Source organism: Pseudophryne corroboree, chromosome 9 (assembly GCF_028390025.1).
Source record: "Pseudophryne corroboree isolate aPseCor3 chromosome 9, aPseCor3.hap2, whole genome shotgun sequence".
NCBI classification, from domain to species: Eukaryota; Metazoa; Chordata; class Amphibia; order Anura; family Myobatrachidae; genus Pseudophryne; species Pseudophryne corroboree.
Genome location: NC_086452.1, coordinates 291,620,932 through 291,646,634, shown reverse-complemented (window position 1 = coordinate 291,646,634; position 25,703 = coordinate 291,620,932). Strand labels below are relative to the sequence as shown.

Below are 25,703 nucleotides of genomic sequence, written 5' to 3'. Positions count from 1 at the left end.
GTATAAATTGCGCAGATTCTGTCATAAATGGTTACATGAAATAAAAGAGTGTTACTTCCCTTTTGTTTCTTTATGGGAAGAACAATAACTTCTCGGGTGTCACCATATATTGAATAGTCTGAACTGTAAGAAAATAATAACACAATAGTGCAGACATCCAATTCAAAAATACCAAAGGTTTTTTTTTAAATACACCACACTCACAATGTGTCAATGGGTTGAAGGCATATAAGAGTCTTTAGCTTGAAGGAAAATATTTCTACTGAATTCTTCTGATATCCACCTGGGCTTTAGGCTGAAACAGAATAAGGCGAAGCAATAGTGCAGACTCCCATTCAAAGGGAAAAGATTTTTTAATAAAATATATGCACTCACAAACAAAAGAAAATTAAAAGCATGTAGTAACACTGGTGATAGAGATGGCTGTATACTCATCGATCCAAAAGGCCCACAGAGTTCCGGATACTCCTAAGGAACAAGTTCAGGATTAGTCCTATACCTCAGTCCACCAGGTAAAAAGAAGCCACACCGCTTAATGCATTTCGAACCCTGCTGGGTTCTTCCTCAGAAGCGTTTGTGGCTAGACAACATTATCAAACATTTATACCCGTCTAATTAATTCTCATAATGTCCATCAGCTGTGTCCAAATACACATACTCCCACTTCCGCTTTCAAATTTCGCGGGGGAGATGGTGATGTGATAGTTCTCCAATGAGAGGAACTCTCTTCCCCTTCCGTCGCCGCCGACGGCGGACAGGAAATGACATCATGCGTGCCACCTGATCGTGTGCGTTCCATATACGGCGAATGATACAGAGTGAGCATTTCACGTTCCCATCGTCCACGTCGGAAAGGAAGCGCCGCTCCTCACATATCTCGTGATAACACAATCTCCTTTACATGCGGAAGTGTGCGTTCCAAATCCTCATCTATCATTCAGAACAGTACCACGATCATTATATATATGTCCATTTTCACTGGAGAAATGAGAAGATCCTTGGGGATTTTTCATTCATGGTTCCATAAAACAAAACATATAGACGATTTTAGGGCCATGACATATATACAAATAAGATAGTAACAATCCATAACAATAAATAGTGGTTAATAAAAATTAGATTAGAATCATCAATAAATACATGGGAACATATTAATAAAATCCATAATGAAATTCCAATAGATATTAAACACTATAAAAACCACTTCATCTCAAAATCGGTGTTTAATCCTTTAGGTTGTAGGGAATTTAATTTAAAAATCCAGTTCATTTCATTCTTAGCTAATCTCCTTTCTAGATCTTTAGTCCGCCATGTAGGTTTAACCTGTTCTATCCCCCAAAATCTTTTTATAAAACATTCTCTTTTTTCATGATGGGTTTTAAAATGTGCTGAAAGAGAATGTGTTTCCAGCCCTTTCCGAATATTGTACACATGTTCCGCAAGGTGGGTTTTTAGGTTCCTACTTGTCCGACCTACATAAAGTAACCCACGTGCACATTCTATACCATAGATGATGTTTTTTGATTGACATGTGATAAAATCATTAATTCTGTATGTGTCATTATTTACTGTAAACTCTGTGATCTTACTAGATTTACTCTTAACCGTCCTGCACATCAGACACTGTCCACATCTATGGAACCCCTTAGTTCTAGTGCTAGCTCTCGTATTTTCATCTATAGCACTTCTTACTAATTTGTCCTTTAACGATGGTGCTTTCTTGTATATGAAGGTGGGTCTATCAGGGATTTCTTTTCCTATAACGGGATCTTTCTGTAATAAATACCAGTTTCTCCTAAAAATTCTTTCAATATCCTTATGCAGGGGATTAAACTGACTAATAAAGGCCCACTTGTTTCTTTCATTTTTTGTTTCTTGTTCTTTCTCTTTCAAGAGGTCATCCCTATTGATATTTTCTACTTTAATTCGTGCTTTGTTTATAAGATCTACTGAATAACCTTTATTGATAAACCTATTAGTGGTTTCCAGTATTTGTTCATTACAGATAGTTTGATCACTACAATTCAGCTTGATACGTGTAAACTGGCTAAATGGAATACCATCTAGCCAGTTGGGGTGATGTAAACTACCCATTTCTATGTATACATTAGAGTCTGTTACCTTCCTGAAAGTCTTAGTCTTCAGGGTGTCATCCTCTACATATAGACATAGGTCCAAGAAGGAAATTTCTTTTAAACTACTGGTTGTTACAAATTTAAGGTTAAAATCATTCTGATTTAGTTTGTCCGTGAAGATTAAAAGCTCATCTTCCTGTCCATTCCAAAAAAATAGGACATCATCGATATATCGATGCCAGGATACCAGACTTGTCCCCAGTCCATCCACTCCAAAGATGTTAAGATCTTCCCAATAAGCCATGTATAAATTGGCATAACTGGGGGCAAATCTGGTACCCATGGCTGTCCCCACTTGTTGAATATAATACGTCCCGTCGAAATAGAAATAATTATTATCTAGAATAAAACCAATACCATCCAAGATGAATTTCTTGGTTAGGTCATCATAATCACTTTTATCTAAAAAATAGGAGATGGCTTCCAACCCCTTCTCTTTTTTTTTTTATAACAGTATACAAAGTGCATACGTCTGCACTACATAAAATGGTGGAACTGGTATATTGGAAATTGGTAATTTTTCTCAATACATCCCCCGTATCTTTCAGATACGCCTTTGTTTTTACTACTAGAGGCTGTAAAAAATGGTCAATTAATGCTGACAAATTAGATGTTAAACTATTAGTCCCCAATATTATTGGGCGGCCAGGGGGGTGGAGGGGGTCCTTATGGACTTTCGGTAGAACGTATATAGTTGGTACTGAAGGTTCTTTTATATTAAGGAAATCATGTTCTTTTTCATTAATTACTCCATCCTTTAATGCATTGGATGTTAGTGTTAATAATGCTTCACTAATCCTCTGCGTGGGGTCTGATCTCAGTTTTTTATAAGTGTTCCCTAAATTTAATTGTTTCATGATTTCCTCCATATAATCCGATTTGTCCATAAGGACAACCCCCCCACCCTTATCTGCTGGCTTGATGATGACTTCCTTATCATCCTTTAATGATCTTACTGCCTCATATTCTTTTTTAGATAGGTTACATTTTACCTTCTTCTTCTGTTTCATCAATTTTTCCAACTCATCGCTAACGATTTAGTTGAAACAATTGATAAATTTCCCCCTTTCATAAGTCGGGTTAAAACTGGAATTATTCTTAAATTTCTCTCGTCCTGACGGAATTCCAACTCCAGGGACAGGATCCTCTTTGTTTTTATTCATAAAAAACTTCTTAAGGGTAAGTTTTCTTATATATTTTTGTGTATCTATATAAAGCCCGAAAGGATCGACTTCTCCCGTATGGGCAAATTTCAACCCTTTCTTTAACACCCTGATTTCTACAGGGGTCAATACCCTTTTACTTAAATTGAAAATCTTTCCATCAGACTCTATCTTTTTGGTGGCAGTTTTGGTTTAGGCAAGGTTTTTTTCTTGCCTGCCCTTTTTCCTCATTTACATTTCTTTGGGACGGATACCTTTTTTTTAGTTATTTTTTTATGGATATTAGAACTTATCTCCTTCTCATGGATCTGTAGTCCCACTGAAAAGGAGAACTTGGTTCTACTGGGGTAGCTGGTTCCAATAATTGATACCTATTGGAGGTTCTCAAGACCCTACGATCCCTATCAATGAACCTATCATCTCGGAACTGTTCTCTCCTCCAACTGTTGTTTCTTTCAATTGGTTGGACCCTATTAGGAGACTTGCGTACCCAAGATTCTACCTTATTTGACCTTGGAGTTTGATAACGATCCTTTCTCCAATTGGCTTGTCTATAAAAATCATGTTCATAATTTTTAGACCTCCAGTTGTCCTGTCTATAATTTGTTCTTTGATAACCTGATTCTGTATTAAACCTCCCATTGATCTTAACGTCCCTATTGGGATATTTTATCAATTTTTGGGGTTTCTGCAATACCCCTTTGCTGATATTCCTATTGGAATCAGTGTTTCCTTTTGATATTTTTTGATCATTAGATTGTGTCACTAACTGATGCGTATCTTCATCAACTTGTTTAAGGTCTCTCTGATACTTTTTTTGTTTTTTCTCTCGAAGCTCATTTGTATTTTTCTTTATTTTATATAGCAGATCTTTCTCTGCTCTTATAAAATCCTCTAGTTCTTTATAAGGTTGAATTATAGTTTGTAAATCATTTATTTCAACATTTAGTGATTTAAGTGTTTCCCTTCTTTCTCTTAAGATTAAATCAATTAGAGCACAAGAACAATCATTGAGAATGGCTTACCAATCTTTCTTAAAGGAGCTACTAGATATAGCAAAAGATGGAGGTTTTATGATTTTTAGTCCCTTGGGTATAATTTTGGACATTTGATATTGTTCCAATGTAGTTATTTCCCAAAAGATTCGATTTTCTTTTAACATTATAGGTTCTAATTTACCAAAAACAGATTCCAAACTTTCATCACTGACATTAATGTCAGTGGTGGGTAAGAAGGTTTGTTTCAATAAATCTCTTCTATCTTCTCTATATGTAAACATTTCTGCAGCAATACACAAAAAGTGAATAAAACAATTTGTACCAAAAATATTTGTGTTGTTTTGCGCTAAACAGACAGTGAAAAAAATGCAGCATATACACCTTGGAAAAATTCACCAATTTTCCATATACAACTGTTTACAAAATAGATTGGTGTATAAATTGCGCAGATTCTGTCATAAATGGTTACATGAAATAAAAGAGTGTTACTTCCCTTTTGTTTCTTTATGGGAAGAACAATAACTTCTCGGGTGTCACCATATATTGAATAGTCTGAACTGTAAGAAAATAATAACACAATAGTGCAGACATCCAATTCAAAAATACCAAAGGTTTTTTTTTAAATACACCACACTCACAATGTGTCAATGGGTTTAAGGCATATAAGAGTCTTTAGCTTGAAGGAAAATATTTCTACTGAATTCTTCTGATATCCACCTGGGCTTTAGGCTGAAACAGAATAAGGCGAAGCAATAGTGCAGACTCCCTGTGGGCCTTTATTAGTCAGTTTAATCCCCTGCATAAGGATATTGAAAGAATTTTTAGGAGAAACTGGTATTTATTACAGAAAGATCCTGGTATAGGAAAAGAAATCCCTGATAGACCCACCTTCATATACAGGAAAGCTCCATCGTTGAAGGACAAATTAGTAAGAAGTGCTATAGATGAAAATACGAGAGCTAGCACTAGAACTAAGGGGTTCCATAGATGTGGACAGTGTCTGATGTGCAGGACGGTTAAGAGTAAATCTAGTAAGATCACAGAGTTTACAGTAAATAATGACACATACAGAATTAATGATTTTATCACATGTCAATCAAAAAACATCATCTATGGGATAGAATGTGCATGTGGGTTACTTTATGTAGGTCGGACAAGTAGGAACCTAAAAACCCGCCTTGCGGAACATGTGTACAATATTCGGAAAGGGCTGGAAACACATTCTCTTTCAGCACATTTTAAAACCCATCATGAAAAAAGAGAATGTTTTATAAAAAGATTTTGGGGGATAGAACAGGTTAAACCTACATGGCGGACTAAAGATCTAGAAAGGAGATTAGCTAAGAATGAAATGAACTGGATTTTTAAATTAAATTCCCTACAACCTAAAGGATTAAACACCGATTTTGAGATGAAGTGGTTTTTATAGTGTTTAATATCTATTGGAAGTTCATTATGGATTTTATTAATATGTTCCCATTTATTTATTGATGATTCTAATCTAATTTTTATTAACCACCATTTATTGTTATGGATTGTTACTATCTTATTTGTATATATGTCATGGCCCTAAAATCATCTATATGTTTTGTTTTATGGAACCATGAATGAAAAATCCCCAAGGATCTTCTCATTTCTCCAGTGAAAATGGACATATATATAATGATCGTGGTACTGTTCTGAATGATAGAGGAGGATTTGGAACGCACACTTCCGCATGTAAAGGAGATTGTGTTGTCACGAGATATGTGAGGAGCGGCGCTTCCTTTCCGACGTGGACGATGGGAACGTGAAATGCTCACTCTGTATCATTCGCCGTGTATGGAACGCACACGATCAGGTGGCACGCATGATGTCATTTCCTGTCCGCCGTCGGCGGCGACGGAACGGGAAGAGAGTTCCTCTCATTGGAGAACTATCACGTCACCATCTCTCCCGCGAAATTTGAAAGCGGAAGTGGGAGTATGTGTATTTGGACACAGCTGATGGACATTATGAGAATTAATTAGACGGGTATAAATGTTTGATAATGTTGTCTAGCCACAAACGCTTCTGAGGAAGAACCCAGCAGGGTTCGAAATGCATTAAGCGGTGTGGCTTCTTTTTACCTGGTGGACTGAGGTATAGGACTGATCCTGAACTTGTTCCTTAGGAGTATCCGGAACTCTGTGGGCCTTTTGGATCGATGAGTATACAGCCATCTCTATCACCAGTGTTACTACATGCTTTTAATTTTCTTTTGTTTGTGAGTGCATATATTTTATTAAAAAACCTTTTCCCTTTGAATGGGAGTCTGCACTATTGCTTCGCCTTATTCTGTTTCAGCCTAAAGCCCAGGTGGATATCAGAAGAATTCAGTAGAAATATTTTCCTTCAAGCTAAAGACTCTTATATGCCTTCAACCCATTGACACATTGTGAGTGTGGTGTATTTAAAAAAAAAACCTTTGGTATTTTTGAATTGGATGTCTGCACTATTGTGTTATTATTTTCTTACAGTTCAGACTATTCAATATATGGTGACACCCGAGAAGTTATTGTTCTTCCCATAAAGAAACAAAAGGGAAGTAACACTCTTTTATTTCATGTAACCATTTATGACAGAATCTGCGCAATTTATACACCAATCTATTTTGTAAACAGTTGTATATGGAAAATTGGTGAATTTTTCCAAGGTGTATATGCTGCATTTTTTTCACTGTCTGTTTAGCGCAAAACAACACAAATATTTTTGGTACAAATTGTTTTATTCACTTTTTGTGTATTGCTGCAGAAATGTTTACATATAGAGAAGATAGAAGAGATTTATTGAAACAAACCTTCTTACCCACCACTGACATTAATGTCAGTGATGAAAGTTTGGAATCTGTTTTTGGTAAATTAGAACCTATAATGTTAAAAGAAAATCGAATCTTTTGGGAAATAACTACATTGGAACAATATCAAATGTCCAAAATTATACCCAAGGGACTAAAAATCATAAAACCTCCATCTTTTGCTATATCTAGTAGCTCCTTTAAGAAAGATTGGGAAGCCATTCTCAATGATTGTTCTTGTGCTCTAATTGATTTAATCTTAAGAGAAAGAAGGGAAACACTTAAATCACTAAATGTTGAAATAAATGATTTACAAACTATAATTCAACCTTATAAAGAACTAGAGGATTTTATAAGAGCAGAGAAAGATCTGCTATATAAAATAAAGAAAAATACAAATGAGCTTCGAGAGAAAAAACAAAAAAAGTATCAGAGAGACCTTAAACAAGTTGATGAAGATACGCATCAGTTAGTGACACAATCTAATGATCAAAAAATATCAAAAGGAAACACTGATTCCAATAGGAATATCAGCAAAGGGGTATTGCAGAAACCCCAAAAATTGATAAAATATCCCAATAGGGACGTTAAGATCAATGGGAGGTTTAATACAGAATCAGGTTATCAAAGAACAAATTATAGACAGGACAACTGGAGGTCTAAAAATTATGAACATGATTTTTATAGACAAGCCAATTGGAGAAAGGATCGTTATCAAACTCCAAGGTCAAATAAGGTAGAATCTTGGGTACGCAAGTCTCCTAATAGGGTCCAACCAATTGAAAGAAACAACAGTTGGAGGAGAGAACAGTTCCGAGATGATAGGTTCATTGATAGGGATCGTAGGGTCTTGAGAACCTCCAATAGGTATCAATTATTGGAACCAGCTACCCCAGTAGAACCAAGTTCTCCTTTTCAGTGAGATTACAGATCCACGAGAAGGAGATAAGTTCTAATATCCATAAAAAAATAACTAAAAAAAAGGTATCCGTCCCAAAGAAATGTAAACGAGGAAAAAGGGCAGGCAAGAAAAAAACCTTGCCTAAACCAAAACTGCCACCAAAAAAGATAGAGTCTGATGGAAAGATTTTCAATTTAAGTAAAAGGGTATTGACCCCTGTAGAAATCAGGGTGTTAAAGAAAGGGTTGAAATTTCCCCCTACGGGAGAAGTCGATCCTTTCGGGCTTTATATAGATACACAAAAATATATAAGAAAACTTACCCTTAAGAAGTTTTTTATGAATAAAAACAAAGAGGATCCTGTCCCTGGAGTTGGAATTCCGTCAGGACGAGAGAAATTTAAGAATAATTCCAGTTTTAACCCGACTTATGAAAGGGGGAAATTTATCAATTGTTTCAACTAAATCGTTAGCGATGAGTTGGAAAAATTGATGAAACAGAAGAAGAAGGTAAAATGTAACCTATCTAAAAAAGAATATGAGGCAGTAAGATCATTAAAGGATGATAAGGAAGTCATCATCAAGCCAGCAGATAAGGGTGGGGGGGTTGTCCTTATGGACAAATCGGATTATATGGAGGAAATCATGAAACAATTAAATTTAGGGAACACTTATAAAAAACTGAGATCAGACCCCACGCAGAGGATTAGTGAAGCATTATTAACACTAACATCCAATGCGTTAAAGGATGGAGTAATTAATGAAAAAGAACATGATTTCCTTAATATAAAAGAACCTTCAGTACCAACTATATACGTTCTACCAAAAGTCCATAAGGACCCCCTCCACCCCCCTGGCCGCCCAATAATATCGGGGACTAATAGTTTAACATCTAATTTGTCAGCATTAATTGACCATTTTTTACAGCCTCTAGTAGTAAAAACAAAGGCGTATCTGAAAGATACGGGGGATGTATTGAGAAAAATTACCAATTTCCAATATACCAGTTCCACCATTTTATGTAGTGCAGACGTATGCACTTTGTATACTGTTATAAAAAAAAAAGAGAAGGGGTTGGAAGCCATCTCCTATTTTTTAGATAAAAGTGATTATGATGACCTAACCAAGAAATTCATCTTGGATGGTATTGGTTTTATTCTAGATAATAATTATTTCTATTTCGACGGGACATATTATATTCAACAAGTGGGGACAGCCATGGGTACCAGATTTGCCCCCAGTTATGCCAATTTATACATGGCTTATTGGGAAGATCTTAACATCTTTGGAGTGGATGGACTGGGGACAAGTCTGGTATCCTGGCATCGATATATCGATGATGTCCTATTTTTTTGGAATGGACAGAAAGATGAGCTTTTAATCTTCACGGACAAACTAAATCAGAATGATTTTAACCTTAAATTTGTAACAACCAGTAGTTTAAAAGAAATTTCCTTCTTGGACCTATGTCTATATGTAGAGGATGACACCCTGAAGACTAAGACTTTCAGGAAGGTAACAGACTCTAATGGATACATAGAAATGGGTAGTTTACATCACCCCAACTGGCTAGATGGTATTCCATTTAGCCAGTTTACACGTATCAAGCGGAATTGTAGTGATCAAACTATCTGTAATGAACAAATACTGGAAACCACTAATAGGTTTATCAATAAAGGTTATTCAGTAGATCTTATAAACAAAGCACGAATTAAAGTAGAAAATATCAATAGGGATGACCTCTTGAAAGAGAAAGATAAAGAACAAGAAACAAAAAATGAAAGAAACAAGTGGGCCTTTATTAGTCAGTTTAATCCCCTGCATAAGGATATTGAAAGAATTTTTAGGAGAAACTGGTATTTATTACAGAAAGATCCCGTTATAGGAAAAGAAATCCCTGATAGACCCACCTTCATATACAGGAAAACACCATCGTTGAAGGACAAATTAGTAAGAAGTGCTATAGATGAAAATACGAGAGCTAGCACTAGAACTAAGGGGTTCCATAGATGTGGACAGTGTCTGATATGCAGGACGGTTAAGAGTAAATCTAGTAAGATCACAGAGTTTACAGTAAATAATGACACATACAGAATTAATGATTTTATCACATGTCAATCAAAAAACATCATCTATGGTATAGAATGTGCATGTGGGTTACTTTATGTAGGTCGGACAAGTAGGAACCTAAAAACCCACCTTGCGGAACATGTGTACAATATTCGGAAAGGGCTGGAAACACATTCTCTTTCAGCACATTTTAAAACCCATCATGAAAAAAGAGAATGTTTTATAAAAAGATTTTGGGGGATAGAACAGGTTAAACCTACATGGCGGACTAAAGATCTAGAAAGGAGATTAGCTAAGAATGAAATGAACTGGATTTTTAAATTAAATTCCCTACAACCTAAAGGATTAAACACCGATTTTGAGATGAAGTGGTTTTTATAGTGTTTAATATCTATTGGAAGTTCATTATGGATTTTATTAATATGTTCCCATTTATTTATTGATGATTCTAATCTAATTTTTATTAACCACTATTTATTGTTATGGATTGTTACTATCTTATTTGTATATATGTCATGGCCCTAGAATCATCTATATGTTTTGTTTTATGGAACCATGAATGAAAAATCCCCAAGGATCTTCTCATTTCTCCAGTGAAAATGGACATATATATAATGATCGTGGTACTGTTCTGAATGATAGAGGAGGATTTGGAACGCACACTTCCGCATGTAAAGGAGATTGTGTTATCACGAGATATGTGAGGAGCGGCGCTTCCTTTCCGACGTGGACGATGGGAACGTGAAATGCTCACTCTGTATCATTCGCCGTGTATGGAACGCACACGATCAGGTGGCACGCATGATGTCATTTCCTGTCCGCCGTCGTCGGCGACGGAACGGGAAGAGAGTTCCTCTCATTGGAGAACTATCACGTCACCATCTCCCCCGCGAAATTTGAAAGCGGAAGTGGGAGTATGTGTATTTGGACACAGCTGATGGACATTATGAGAATTAATTAGACGGGTATAAATGTTTGATAATGTTGTCTAGCCACAAACGCTTCTAAGGAAGAACCCAGCAGGGTTCGAAATGCATTAAGCGGTGTGGCTTCTTTTTACCTGGTGGACTGAGGTATAGGACTGATCCTGAACTTGTTCCTTAGGAGTATCCGGAACTCTGTGGGCCTTTTGGATCGATGAGTATACAGCCATCTCTATCACCAGTGTTACTACATGCTTTTAATTTTCTTTTGTTTGTGAGTGCATATATTTTATTAAAAAACCTTTTCCCTTTGAATGGGAGTCTGCACTATTGCTTCGCCTTATTCTGTTTCAGCCTAAAGCCCAGGTGGATATCAGAAGAATTCAGTAGAAATATTTTCCTTCAAGCTAAAGACTCTTATATGCCTTCAACCCATTGACACATTGTGAGTGTGGTGTATTTAAAAAAAAAACCTTTGGTATTTTTGAATTGGATGTCTGCACTATTGTGTTATTATTTTCTTACAGTTCAGACTATTCAATATATGGTGACACCCGAGAAGTTATTGTTCTTCCCATAAAGAAACAAAAGGGAAGTAACACTCTTATTTCATGTAACCATTTATGACAGAATCTGCGCAATTTATACACCAATTTATTTTGTAAACAGTTGTATATGAAAAATTGGTGAATTTTTCCAAGGTATATATGCTGCATTTTTTTCACTGTCTGTTTAGCGCAAAACACAAATTTTTTTGGTACCCATAGTTTCATTTCACCAACAGTGTCGCACAATACGTGAATGAGTATGAAATATTAATCAAACACTACGGTTTAATTTTACCAACAGTGTCGCACAATACGTGTATGAGTACAAAATAATAATATACTGTGGTCTGACAGGCAGTGCCACAGTACTTATAAAAATTGTACAGTACACCAGGGTACAGCACAAAAAAAAAAATTTATATATATATATATATATATGCAACACAATTTTTGAGAGGCACTCCTCGGCTTTGTAAATAATTTCCACAGCTACAACTGCATGCTTTCAACGTTTCAGGTGCACTTTATTAGCACCTTTTGTCAGGCTTTACAACCGTCATCAGGCTTTACAACATATAACAAACAGTCTTACCTTATATAACATACATCAAAATGTGTAACATGGTCACCGGATGCCCAGATCCCTGGACTTCCTCTGAGGTCTGTCAGAACAGACATCACCCATTAACCCTTCACCGTAAGAAAACTGGATCTGACTGTAAAACATTATAAAATATTTTGATCAGCAAACAGACACAGAAATACATGGGAAATATTCCCAATAATCCCAAAGAAACAGTTAGGATTATTATAATGCTCAAATTCATACAATGTGTGCACAGTTTTATCCAACAGGTACTCAAAAATCACCAATCCGCTAATTACAAGAAACTGCTGAATGAAAGGGATTCATTTAACCCATGCGGAGCAAGAGAATTTAAACGGTAGATCCACTGAGATTCACATTGCAATAATTTCTTATTCCTATCACCACCTCTTCTACTTTCAGGAACGTGGTCAATCATTTTATATCGTAGACTAGGTAAACTATGGCCACAAAGTTTAAAATGTTTGGCCAAAGGCTGATCAATGGATTTACCTTCAAGTATTTGTTTCACTGCACTGCGATGTTGAGCCAATGCGTTCCTTAAAAGTACAAGAGGTCTTGCCCACATACAAAAGCCCGCATGGCCATTTGATATAATATACAACGAACCTAGAGGTGCAAGTAAGGCAATGAGAAATCTTTATAATTTTTCCAGATTGAGGGTGAGTAAACGTATCCCCAGCTTCCAAATAAATACAGGTAACTTGTTTACTTTGGGATGGTAACTTGTTTACTTTACAATATTATGGCACCCGACTATATTATTGGACTCATGCAGGAGTTCTAAGGTCGTTGAACTATCTTTCTCGTTTGAGTGTTTTATCTCACTGGTGTTTTTGCACAGCACTTTGCACTTTTCATGATGGAATCTGGGAGATCAGAACTTTCGGGATACCGCACTAATGTATACCCGCAAGGAGAATTGTTATCTCTTTCTGATATAGATGCGGAAAGAATCTTATTTAAGGATAAATTAACTACAGCGATTGGCATTGACTCTAATTAAGTTATTTTTACAGCTTCTTAAAATTAAGAAATGTGAAGTTGATTTTTATTTGCACAGAGTCACGCTCTTCGATTACTACAGAGACAGAAAGATCTCGAGAGGCTTCCCCATCAGGAACTCGCCTACAATAGGGCGGCATAACCCAGATTTTTGCCGCAGGTGGGTGGCGATTTTGAATAAAGCCTCTTTTGATTTAATACTACTTGTAATTGAGGAAGCTACCCGAGAATTGGAGTAAGTACGTGAGAAAATTATCAAATTTGAAGCCGACTGTAAGAATTTTTAAAAAAGTGACAGCAATATAGAATGGAATACCAAACTACAAGCTCAAGTAGATAAATACCGCACTGACTTGATTCATTTCAAGACTAAGACATTTACAGCAGTTACTAAAGATTATGAGAGAACCGGGTTTATTTCTTTCAGGTAACCAACGTTTTCAGGGTAGACAATCACGTCCACGTTACCAAAGAAAACCTAGAGCATTTCCTCTGGAGATGGACGGATCCAGTGCAACATCTCAAAGTGATTCTGATATTGGTGGCCATTCCGAGTTGATCGCTAGCTGCTGTTGTTCGCAGCCCAGCGATCAGGCTAAAAGTCAGCATTTCTGCACATGCGTATTGCCCGCAGTGCGCACGCGTAACGTACTTTCACAAAAAACTATGCAGTTTCACACAAGGTCGAGCGACTCTTTTCAGTCGCTCTGCTGATCGGTGAGTGATTGACATGAATGGGGCGTTTCTGGGAGGTAACTGACCGTTTTCCAGGAGTGTGCTAAAAAACGCAGGCGTGTCAGATGAAAACGCAAGCGTGCCTGGGGAAACGGGGGAGTGGCTGGCCGAACGCAGGGTGTGTATGTGACGTCAAAACAGGAACTAAATAGTCTGCATTGAACGTAAGGTAGAGGTAGGTCTGCAGCTACTCAGAAACTGCATGAAAATATTTTGAAGCAGTTCTGCGAACCTTTCGGAAGCACTTCTGCTAAGCTAAGATACACTCCCAGAGGGAGGCGGCTTAGCGTTTGCATTGCTGCTAAAAGCAGCTAGCGAGCGATCAACTCGGAATGAGGGCCATTGCCTCTACTAGTAAAGTTTCTACACGGATCCCGTTAGGTGTCAAAACCAGGGCGCAAAGAGACGTCCCCATCGAAGAACAGCCAGAAGAGGAAGACAATGCGAAAGACAAAAGAAAAAAGAATTCAAAAACCAAGAAATAATCTACAATTTATCATCTACTCCCTTGTCTGAATCTGAAATCTGTTCTACAGAAAGGATTGAGTTTTGTGTCGACCAATTCACCTAACAGCTTTGAAAGCAAAGTGGATTTGGCTCGTTTCAACAGGCAATTAAGGCTCAAAGAATTCTTTAATGATAAACCATGTTAACGGGACTTTGCTGATAAATGTCCGGTAAGAGCTAAATCTACATTTGATCCCCCTTCCATTAATCCTGCTATACGAGCTTTCACTAGGACTATGGTGAACCAAATTGATATTGTTACTAAGACTCCTTCTAAGCACAAAAATAATCTTCTACCTGATGAACTTTTAGCTTTAAGATCTTTATCTGCCAGGACTGATATAACGATCCGCCCTGCAGATAAGGGGGGCAGAATCGTTATTCAGGGCATAGATGACTATCTTTTGGAAGCATATTCTCAGTTGAATGACCAATCTGTTTACATGAAATTAGCGAATGACCCCACTAAAACTTATTCTAGAGAATTGTATGAACTACTACAGGATGCAGTTGACAGAGGAATCATTAATCAGGATACTTTTGATGCCTTATATGTCTCAACACCAGTAGTTCCGATTTTTTATACTTTGCCAAAGTTGCACAAGAATGTCTTTAAGCCTCCAGGTCATCCTATAATTGCTGCTAGGGATTCTCTGTTTAGTCAAGTGGCTCGTTATTTAGACTTTTGGCTACAGCCCGTGATACAACATGAAAATACATATTTAAAAGATACATTTTGTTTCTTAGATAAACTAAGTAGTTTGTCTTTACTACTGAGTTCTGGTTTTGCACGGCAGACATCGTTAGCCTTTATACCAACATTCCCCATGAGAGGGGTATGGCTGCAGTACATGAATTAATCAGTGATAATTTACACTACACAGGTCCTCCCTTGCACCTATTTCTTGCGTTATTGAAGCTGGTACTGACTCGCAATTACTTTTTATTTAATAAGGATTTCTATCTACAAGTTCACGGGTGTGTGATGGGTTCTCCAGTAGCCCCCGCATACGCAAATGCGTTTATGTTTAATGTAGAACAAAAGTTATTTTTCGATGTTTCGGATTATAGTAGTAATATTCCATTTTTTATTCGTTACATAGACAATATTTTTATGATGTGGACCGGTACTAGAGAGAGCTTCATTGCCATGATGACTAATATTAACATGCGTGATGAGAACATAAAATTTACATTTAATATACAGAGAGATAGCATACACTTTCTAGACGTAAATGTCAGCAGAAGCAATGTAGGTTTTAAAACCACAGTTTATAGTAAACCTACTGATTGCAATAAAAAGACGTTATGGTAAGAACTTACCGTTGATAACGTGATTTCTCTTATGTCCACAGGTATCCACAGGATAACATTGGGATATGCCGGCGCGACAGCGGAAATGGCACCAACACGGTCTCGAGCTTTCTGGCCTCCCAGGATGCATCGGGGCTTCACCATATAATCCCGCCCACTGACTCAGTCAAATCAGTTCTTTCCACAGCGATTAGGCAGGAGCATCAGGTAGAAACCTATTTAGGTGATAAGAACACACATACACACCCTTCCATACAAGAGGGAAGAGGTTTAGTGATTGTCAATATCCTCAAATCAGGTGCGTCAGGGTGGGACCCCTGTGGATACCTGTGGACATAAGAGAAATCACGTTATCAATGGTAAGTTCTTACCATAATGTCAATTTCTCTGGCTGGGTCCACAGGATTATCTACAGGATAACATTGGGATTCCCAAAGCCAGTTTTAGTGGTGGAGACGCTCCTGATTACACAGGAGGACCTTTCGCCCGAAGTCTGCGTCATGAGAGGCAAAAGTATCCAAGGCATAATGTCTAATGAATGTGTTTATGGAAGACCATGTGGCTGCCTTACAAATCTGTTCTACTGAAGCACCATGTTGTGCTGCCCATGAAGGACCTACCTTACGTGTAGAGTGAGCAGAGACATTAGCCGCAGTAGGGAGATCTGCATGAGAATATGCTTCTGATATTACCATTCGGAGCCATCTTGCCAGCATCTGTTTACTAGCGGGCCATCCTCTTCTATGAAATCCGTAGAGGATGAAGAGAGAATCTGTTTTCCTGATGGCACTAGTACGATCTATGTAGATTCTTAATGCTCGGACTATGTCCAGCGATGCTTCTCCCGCAGAAAGTCCCGATACCTGAAAAGCTAAACTACAATCTCTTCATTAAGGTGAAACTTTGAAACCACCTTTGGAAGATAACCAGATCTAGTTATGAGAACTGCTCTGTCTGGAAAAAAACTTAGGAAAGGAGACTTACACGATAACGCTCCTAAATCTGACACTCTTCTGGCTGACGCCATTGCCAGTAAAAAAAAAGCACTTTAGCCGTTAACCATTTAAGATCTGCTCTCTTAAGCGGTTCAAACGGAGGACCCTGGAAGAATTTAAGAACTAAATTCAGAGGACTTCCGGTGGGTGGAGCATCGTGATGGTCGCTTTTTACAGATGTCTCTGTCTCCCTATGATTAAATCTGCCTCCATCCTGCAGCAGATCTCACACAAATCTGACAAAAAATATCGGAGGGTGTAGTGGAGACTCAGCCCTACATAACGAGCCGAACATAGGGAAGATCGAGGCAGTTATCCACCGGAATCCAGCCTGCTAATTCTGAGGCCTGCCTGGCTCCCAGTGGCGTGACCCGACGCCATTGCCGGCCCTGCTGCCTCACTGGGGCTGGGCCTGCTTCCTCTCCCTGAGACATAACTAGCTCTGGAAACCATCCTCTACACTGGGGAGACCGAGAAGGGGTTCACTGGGGTGAGAGCCGGGATCTTGTTAAGTACGGGACCAGCCACCGGAGTCGTACTCAGCTCCTACTGCTATGGATACGCTGACCGGGCTGACTCCCGTTGCTGGCTGCCCCGGGCAGTGAATGATCGTGAACCTCACCTGGACAACTACTGACGCGCCGTGGGCGCGAACGCCGGAGCTGAGCCTGCTCCCCCTCCCTGAAACCCATTAAGCTCTAAAACCCTACCGCGAAGACTCGGGTGACCATCCTGCACGCTGCAGAGACCGAGGAGACGGTCACTGAGGAGAGAGCCGGGCCCTTGTTGACTGCGGGGCTCACCGCTGAAGACATACCCAGCCCCTGTTGCCGTGAATGCGCTGACCGGACCGGCTCACACTGCGGTGTATCCTGGACAGTGAATCTGGGAGGACCGAGCTACAACTGGTCGGTTGTGGCTTGCCACAGCTGATGAACCACGTGGAAGGAGGATTGGAGCTGTGGGAGTGAACGCCGGCGCTGTGCCTGCCTTCCAACTATCGAGGCTGTCTGGCGCTCAAACCCGGAACGGAGATCTAGCGGAGACCGGCCTGTCGGAGACCCAAAGCCACGGGGGAGAAAAACGTGTCCCCGTACATGCGGGGTGTACTGTCGCATAGCCGCGACGCCTTTACCCACTGTGTCTTCTGGTAGACATCTGGTAGACATCTGGCTCATAACGCGGTGCTTAGGGCACCATTACTGCGGGAGGTTACCTTATCACAGCGGTGGTGTGGCCGTGGACAGCAGTGATACGTCGCATCGGAGAGAAGGAGAAAAAAAGACTACTTTAGCCACTAACTGGGGGAGAGCCTGGTTAAGACACAATCTCGGCATTGGGATATCCCTTCAGGTAGTGCTGGTGTCTATGCTGTCAGAGACGACTTCCTAATGACTCTTTTAGTGTTAGTTTGAAATTAACTGCTTAGGTTTACCTCACTCCTTCCACTCTTTCTGGTGTTGATCCCTACCTTCTCCGGACCTTCTCTCCTTTCCCTTCCTATACTTCTTCTATCTAGCTCAACTTTCATTCTCTGTACTCAGCCATATTTGCTCAAATATCCAGCACCAGCTAGTGGTCTAGTTATTGGGGGTGGCTGCGGGAATACATCTTGCAGCCACTCTGACTTAGTGATGGTTGTGGCAGATTTTTCTGCATATAACTATATACTTTCTAAAGAATAGATTAATCATATATGTATTTTGAGATATAGATGTGTATAGGGTTTGACTACATATACTTATTTATTTTTTGTTTCTCTTTCCTGTTCACTTCTTTTCTCATCAGTTTATTCCTTGGAATAACACGGTGCACATTTGCCATCTAGTGGTGATTAAGGTACATCACAGGATAACTTTGCTGTGACGTGTGCTTTTGTGTGCTCAAGGGAGATTGGGTGCACGAACAGCAGAACCATAACATAAACGAGCTTGCTATTCCAGATTCATTCTGTTATACTTCAATACTTTGAATAATATAAGACACTTGATCTGTTGTATTATGTACTTTTTTTTCCAACTTACTGCAATTCCCTATCTCATAACAGTTTGATATTTATATTTGCCAACTATAACATTGAAATGCAGAGGCTGCCATCTTGTGGTACAAGTCTGTAACTACATGCTCCCTACAAAAGGGTATCTGACAGCCGCTGTATTTCTCATTTAATTCTCCCTATATATATCAGTAAAAAAAATTTTTTTTTTTTTTTTGTGTGTGACACCAATAGTGTCATCAGTCACGGAACATAGGACTCTGCGAGTTCTTCAACATCTTAGATTTCGCAGAGTGTTTGACACTCCATTCGGCACAATAATGTGATTCAAAGATTACATGGGTCGCTAGCCTAACCGTCATATTATGTGATATTTTACTTTCTACTTTCCCTTCTTTGGGGGCACACCCAATTTCTGGTCAAGGACAGCCGTTCATTGCATGGACAGATTTCTAGACAGATCTCAAATGTCAACCATGAAAAATAAGAACAAGTGTAAGAACACCCAACCTTTGAGCTCCACTACACGTGGCTCAGTTAGCTCTTCCCCATCCATCACACCTCCAGAAAGCCCCCCTTTGGGAGGCACAGGTGGTCCCTCTAGTTTGCTGAATCCAACACAAACAACACAAATGGAACAAAAACTGGATGCCATTCAGGCCTCTATTAACACTATCCTAACACATCTGGAAACAAACACTAAACGCTTAGTGGAGGTGGAACAACGTACCAGTACCAATGAAGATGCCATTTCTGAACTCAAACAATTTGCTGAGGCACAAGTCCAACTTAACATCAAACTAGAATCTAAATTAGAAGATTTAGAGAATAGAACCATACGGAGTAATCTAAAGTTCTTAGGCATCCCCGAATCCATTAAAGGAACAGACCTAATGGATCTCCTTAGCACTGACATAATATCCATACTGAATGTTCCCACCTCATCAGGCGCAGTTATGATTGAAAGAGCACATCGCATAGGGCCCGAAAGAGAGAACCGAGATGCACGGCCAAGGCCGGTCATAGCTAAATTTTTGAACTATAGGGATAAAGAAAATGTTCTAATGGCCTACCGCAGACGACGTACTCTCCTAGTGCGTGACTTCCAAATCCTGATCTTTCAGGATTTTTCTAATGCGGTTACTCAGAAACGTACAGAATTTACACCTGTCTGTAAACATCTTTTTGAAAACAACATCAAATTCGCCCTTTTATATCCTGCCAAACTCAGAGTAACCACTGATGGCAAAACACATATGTTTGATGACCCTACTCAGGCCAGGAGTTGTCTTAAACTCACCACACTCACCCCAGCCAACAATCCGCCCCCGAATGGGTGATAGCTTAGACTACTATAAGTTACTAAGGCTAGTGATACCACACTGTTGAATAAATTCTGGTGTAATTCCAGATGTCTCACCCAACAACAATGGGTGTTAAACCTGAACCAAATGCAATATTGTTATTGTTGATGTTAATTTTGTTGTTCTTTTTTCTTTCCCCCTTGCTTTACCCCCTTTTCTCAAACCATGCGCGTCCGAGTCTCGTTCTCAATCTGGTAAGACATCCCACATGTGCTCTGCTAGCTGGGACGGAGCAGATGTGCCGTATTTTCAAGTCAACATACACACGAGTCTTGTTAGAATTGGTATAGGATGACACAAACACAGTCCCCTAAAATGCAGTTTCCGCAGGTCACCTCAAATTCCTTTAGATTTTTATCATGGAATGTAGCAAGCCTGAATTCGGCTATCAAAAGGCGTAGAGTGTTGACACACTTTAAACGAGCTCATCCAGATATAATATTCCTACAAGAGACCCACTGGCTGAAAAACTCAAACCCCACTTTAAAAAGCCCCTGGTTAGGGGATTGTATTTCGGCTTCTTATTGTAAGAAAAAAAGAGGGGTAGCAATTTTATTTGCCAGGAACCTCAATTTTGAAGTGACCAAAACTATTGCGGATCCAGAAGGCAGATTCCTCATGCTAAATGTAACATTACATGGTGAACAATTTACACTTCTCAACATCTATGCACCGAATTCACCTAATTTTTCATTCTTTCAGACAATATCTAATTTGTTAATGCAACACGCCACACCTAACTTAATCATTGGAGGTGACATGAACTCACTACATGATACTACCCTAGATCATTCTAAATCTCAGGTGAATCCGTCTCCTCATAATAAAGAAGGCATTTCCCTTTTATGCTCTCAGCATTCTTTGTTGGATGTCTGGAGGCTCCAAAATGGTTTTAGCAGAGAATACACATACCACTCACGAGTACATGACACCTTTACAAGATTGGACTATATTCTCCTAGAAGAATCCCTGTTTACACGAGTTACCCACACCTTTATAGATAACATCATAATTTCAGACCATGCCCCGATATTGTGTGATATAGAGAGGAGAAATCCGCTACACACCTCTAAACTATGGCGCTTCCCGATATACCTGTCACAAAATGAAGATTTCCAAAAATATCTCAAAATTAATTGGCAAGCTTATGTAGATGACAACATACAACATTGGGACAATATAGTTCTATTTTGGGAAGCTTCCAAAGCAGTAATGCGAGGGCACATAATATCATATGTAGCTAAACGTAACAAAGATAGGAAGGAACAATTATATTCTTTAACTAATAGATTACGCCACTCGCACCAACAATATATACTTTATGCTACAGAGGAAAATAAGTCCATATATCTGCAGGAAAAGGGGTTATTGGAAGCCTTTCTCTTACAAGAAGCAAAACTGAAGACTGAATATATGAAAAATCAATATCATCGGTGGGGTGGCAAGTCTGGCCGACTTCTGGCCTTTATGGCAAAACAGCAAAAGAAAAAATGCTATATAACCAAATTACTAGACCAGGGTTCCGGAGTAACTGTCACCTCCCACCCGGACATACTAAACTTACTACAGTCCTACTACACTGACCTGTATAAATCTAGTGAGCCCAATCAACAGACCATAGATGCCTTTCTAGAGAAAGTAGGATTGTCTAAACTAACAACAGATCAGAGGGAGGGCCTTAATAGTCCAAACAGGAAATCCTTGTAGCCATTGATTCTCTGAAATTAAACAAAGCACCAGGTCCAGATGGTTTAAATGCAAATTATTACAACATTTTAAAACCTGAATTAGTCCCAACACTTTCCTTACCCATCGTTTAACAAAGCCGTAACATTATTATTGCCTAAACCAGGAAAAGATGCCTCTCTTATGGAATCTTACAGACCGATCGCATTGTTAAATCAAGATTACAAAATTCTAGCTAGAATGTTATCTACTAGACTACAAAACTTAATGCCATCTCTTCTAACTCCACACCAATTGGGCTTCAGAACGGGTCGACACTCTGTCCTAGGGATTCGCTCTGCTATAGCGGTATTAGCTTCTTCACCAGCAAACAAAGCTTCATCAACTATAATATTGAGTTTGGATACCGAGAAGGCCTTTGACAAAGTCATATGGGAATATCTGTTCAAAGTGCTAGACTGCAGAGGATTTGGAACTCTCTTTGTGGAGATGATTAAATATTTCTACTTAGAGCCCAATACCAGATTGTTGATCAATGGCCTTCTCGGCAAGCCATTTCAGATGCAGCGAGGGACGCGCCAGGGATGTCCATTATCACCTCTGCTGTTCAACCTGGCATTGGACCCTCTGTTACGCCATTTACAACATTGGCCGACCCTTCAAGGGGCAAAAATTGGTAACCAGGAATTAAAATTGCAAGCCTTTGCCGATGATTTAATACTTTTTGTCTCTAACCCCGAAGTGAGTTTGGACCCCTTGTTTAATACCTTCAACCATTTTGGCTCACTCTCGGGGTTTCGGATTAACCTATCCAAATCGAAGGCAATGGCTTTAGGCAATCGTCCCTACACTCCATCTAATCCCTTTGGAGGATTGCAGTGGACCGCTTCCCAGATACAATATTTGGGGATATAACTAACCAAAAATATCCATAATTTGTACTACGCAAACATAACCCCACTTATTGCAAAAATTGAAACTGAACTTGAGGGATGGCAACACCTACAGTTGTCGTATCTGGGAAGAGCCAATTTAATCAAACTCATCACCTTTCCAAAGTTGCTATAACCATTGCAAGTTCTTCCACTCATACTTACTCTGTCTGATGAAAAAAAAAATGTGGAATTATTCCGAACATTTATCTGGGCCAAAAAGAGGCCAAGAATTAGTCTAAAGATATTACAAAAGACTAGAGAAGAGGTGGAATAAACTTTCCTAATGTTAAATTGTATAACCAAGCAGCCACCTGTAGATATATTAAGGACTGGCTCCATGGGAAAGACCAATATGCAAATTATACACTTGAAAAGCAATTTCTTTCTAATCTAGACTTGACCTGTTTCTTACATTTACCCAAACATGAGATTCCTTCACACATACTAGACAATCCCTTGCTCATGTCGACATGGTCAACATGGCACACAATACGCAATAAAGCTAAACTTCACACTCTATATTCTTTACATCTTCCCTTTTTGGGCAACGTCAGCTTCCAACATGACCTGGCAACACAACCATTTAGATCGTGGCATGAAAAGGGAATACATTCAGTCAGACACCTTGCAAATTTGGAAACAAAAAAAACTTACTTATATACAAGCAAATTCTCGATATGATTTTTTGCCAGTGTGTAATTTGGCCTTCCTCCAGGCGCAGCATTACACTAGTAAAGTATTAAAGTTTTAAACGAGGAAGACTGGTGTAATCTGCTGGATGACGCTTTTCTAGATGTGAATTACTCCACGAAAGCCATATCTTACTTCTACAGAATATTAAGGCTGCCTTATCATACTGGCCAGTTTCAAACGGGCATCACAAAATGGCGAACACACTTTCCCAATTTGAAGTAAGAGGATATTTTGAAAAGTCTATTGTATTCTATAAAAACAATTTCAGCTACATCCTACAAGGACATGTTTTTTAAGATATTCTATAGAGGATACCTATCTCCCCACCGGTGTAACTTAATTGGTATGAGTACTACATCCGTTTGTCACAAATGTGCTGGCCCTGAAGCAACCTTATACCATTGTTTGTGGGAATGTCCCATGATTCAGCGTTTCTGGTTGGCGATAAGACAATTTGCAATTAATCACCTGGTGAACTTTCTAATATTGACCCCAGATTGGGCAATCTTCGGACTTTTACCAAACTTTCCGAAAATTTCAATCGGTTGCAAAAAATTGTTGCTGTTTGTCTCTTCGGTAGCCAGAAAATGCATACTGCAGCAAGTGATTTCTCCCACGCCCCCGTCCCTCACCATGTTTAAAGAAAAATTATTTCAATTGTTTAAACTTGAATGCACTGAAACCACACTTCATAAAAACTCCCAGATTGAGAACTTCTTTTCAGTATGGGAAAGTTATATAGACACTTTACCCATTGAAACTAGGAGGCAAATACATAAATGTTTTCGTATGAACGTTTGGTATGAGACTAGATTGTTCGTACAGGACCCACTAATTACTTTGAATTGAGAGGTGGCGAATGGTTCGGACGCGCATGGCTTTACCCCCTCCCCCCTTACTCCCCCTGCTTTGCTCTCTTTCCCCCCTTTCCTTCTTTCTCTGTTTTCTCCAACTTTTCTTAATCAGATGTTAAACTACTATCATCTTTTGTATGCAGATAAGTCATAACAAAAATACCCAAGAGACTGTAATAGTAGTTTTATTAATTACTAATGTCAGTAACATATTTTTATAACGTAAAATTCACTATGTATATCTATGTTGTTACATCAAGAGGCAGAAAATGTTAGAAAATGTTTGCAATGGACAACTATGTTCACACTTGTTGCTGTTTCTTGTCAAATTTGCAATAAAAACATTTAAAAAAAATAAAAAAAGGACTACATTCAAATCCCAGGGAGCTGCAGGAGGAACAAATGGAGGTTGAATATGTACAACTCCCTGAAAGAAAGTACGTACATCCTGTAAATCAGCAATATTTCACTGAAACCATACAGTTAATGCTGATACTTGAACTCTCAAGGAAGCTACTTTCAAACCTTCAACAAGGATTAGCAGATCTGGACGTTGAGGGAGCAGTATCGGTGCTTCCACGGATATTCTCAGTAGATCTGTATACCAATGCCTTCTTGGCCAAGCTGGAGCTATTAGAACTATTGCTCCCTTTGCTTGCTTTATTTTCCTCACTACTCTGGGTAACAGAGATATTGGAGGGAACAGATACGCCAGATGAAATTTCCATTCTACTGACAGTGCGTCTACAAGGACTGCTCCAGGATCCTTTGTTCTCGATCCATACTTCGGAACTTTGTTGTTTAGACGAGATGCCATGAGGTCCATCTCTGGTAGACCCCATCTGTTCACTATTGTCTGAAACACTTCTGGGTGTAATGCCCATTCGGTTTCCTGAATGGTGTGTCGACTGAGAAAATCCGCTTCCCAGTTCAGTACACCTGGGACAAACACTGCTGACAATACTGGGAGATGGAGTTCTGCCCATCTTAGAATGGGAGCTACTTCCTCCATCAATCTTTTGCTGTGAGTTCCTCCTTGATGATTGAGGTACGCTACTGCTGTCGCATTGTCTGAGTGAATCTGGACCGGTCTTCCTTGCAGACTGTCCTTTGCCTGAACTAGAGCCATATAAATGGCCCTTATTTTCAACAGATTTATTGGCAGGCGACTTTCCCTTACGGTCCATTTTCCCTGGAACCAAAGGCTTCCGAGTACCGCGCCCCAGCCTTACAGACTGGCATCTGTTGTCAGGACATGCCATTCTTTTATCCAAAAGGGTCTCCCCTTGTTTAAATGGTCTGTCTGTAGCCACCACGCTAGATACCTTTTTACATTTACTGGAAACTTTATCATCTGCTTTTTTATCATCTGATGATTTCTGTTCCATTTGGTCAGAATAAGGTGCTGTAATGGTCTGGAGTGGAATTGCGCATATACCACCATGTCGAAGGTTGAGACC

The 25,703-nt window shown here is 39.1% G+C and overlaps 1 long non-coding RNA gene across 6 annotated transcripts in view; it reads right to left on the bottom strand.

Annotated features, from left to right (window-relative positions):
* The window catches only part of LOC134958037 (uncharacterized), a 133,706-nt gene that overhangs the window by 34,111 nt on the left and 73,892 nt on the right, over positions 1-25,703 (bottom strand). For 2 of the 6 annotated variants that reach the window (XR_010186843.1, XR_010186844.1), the window contains exon 6: positions 12,145-12,268. The exons of 1 other annotated variant lie outside the window; for it this stretch is intronic. This is a non-coding gene — a long non-coding RNA (uncharacterized LOC134958037). Of the gene's footprint in view, positions 1-334; positions 998-12,144; positions 12,269-25,703 lie in introns of those variants that run through there. 3 more of the 6 variants (XR_010186846.1, XR_010186848.1, XR_010186847.1) reach the window with 3 other exon arrangements.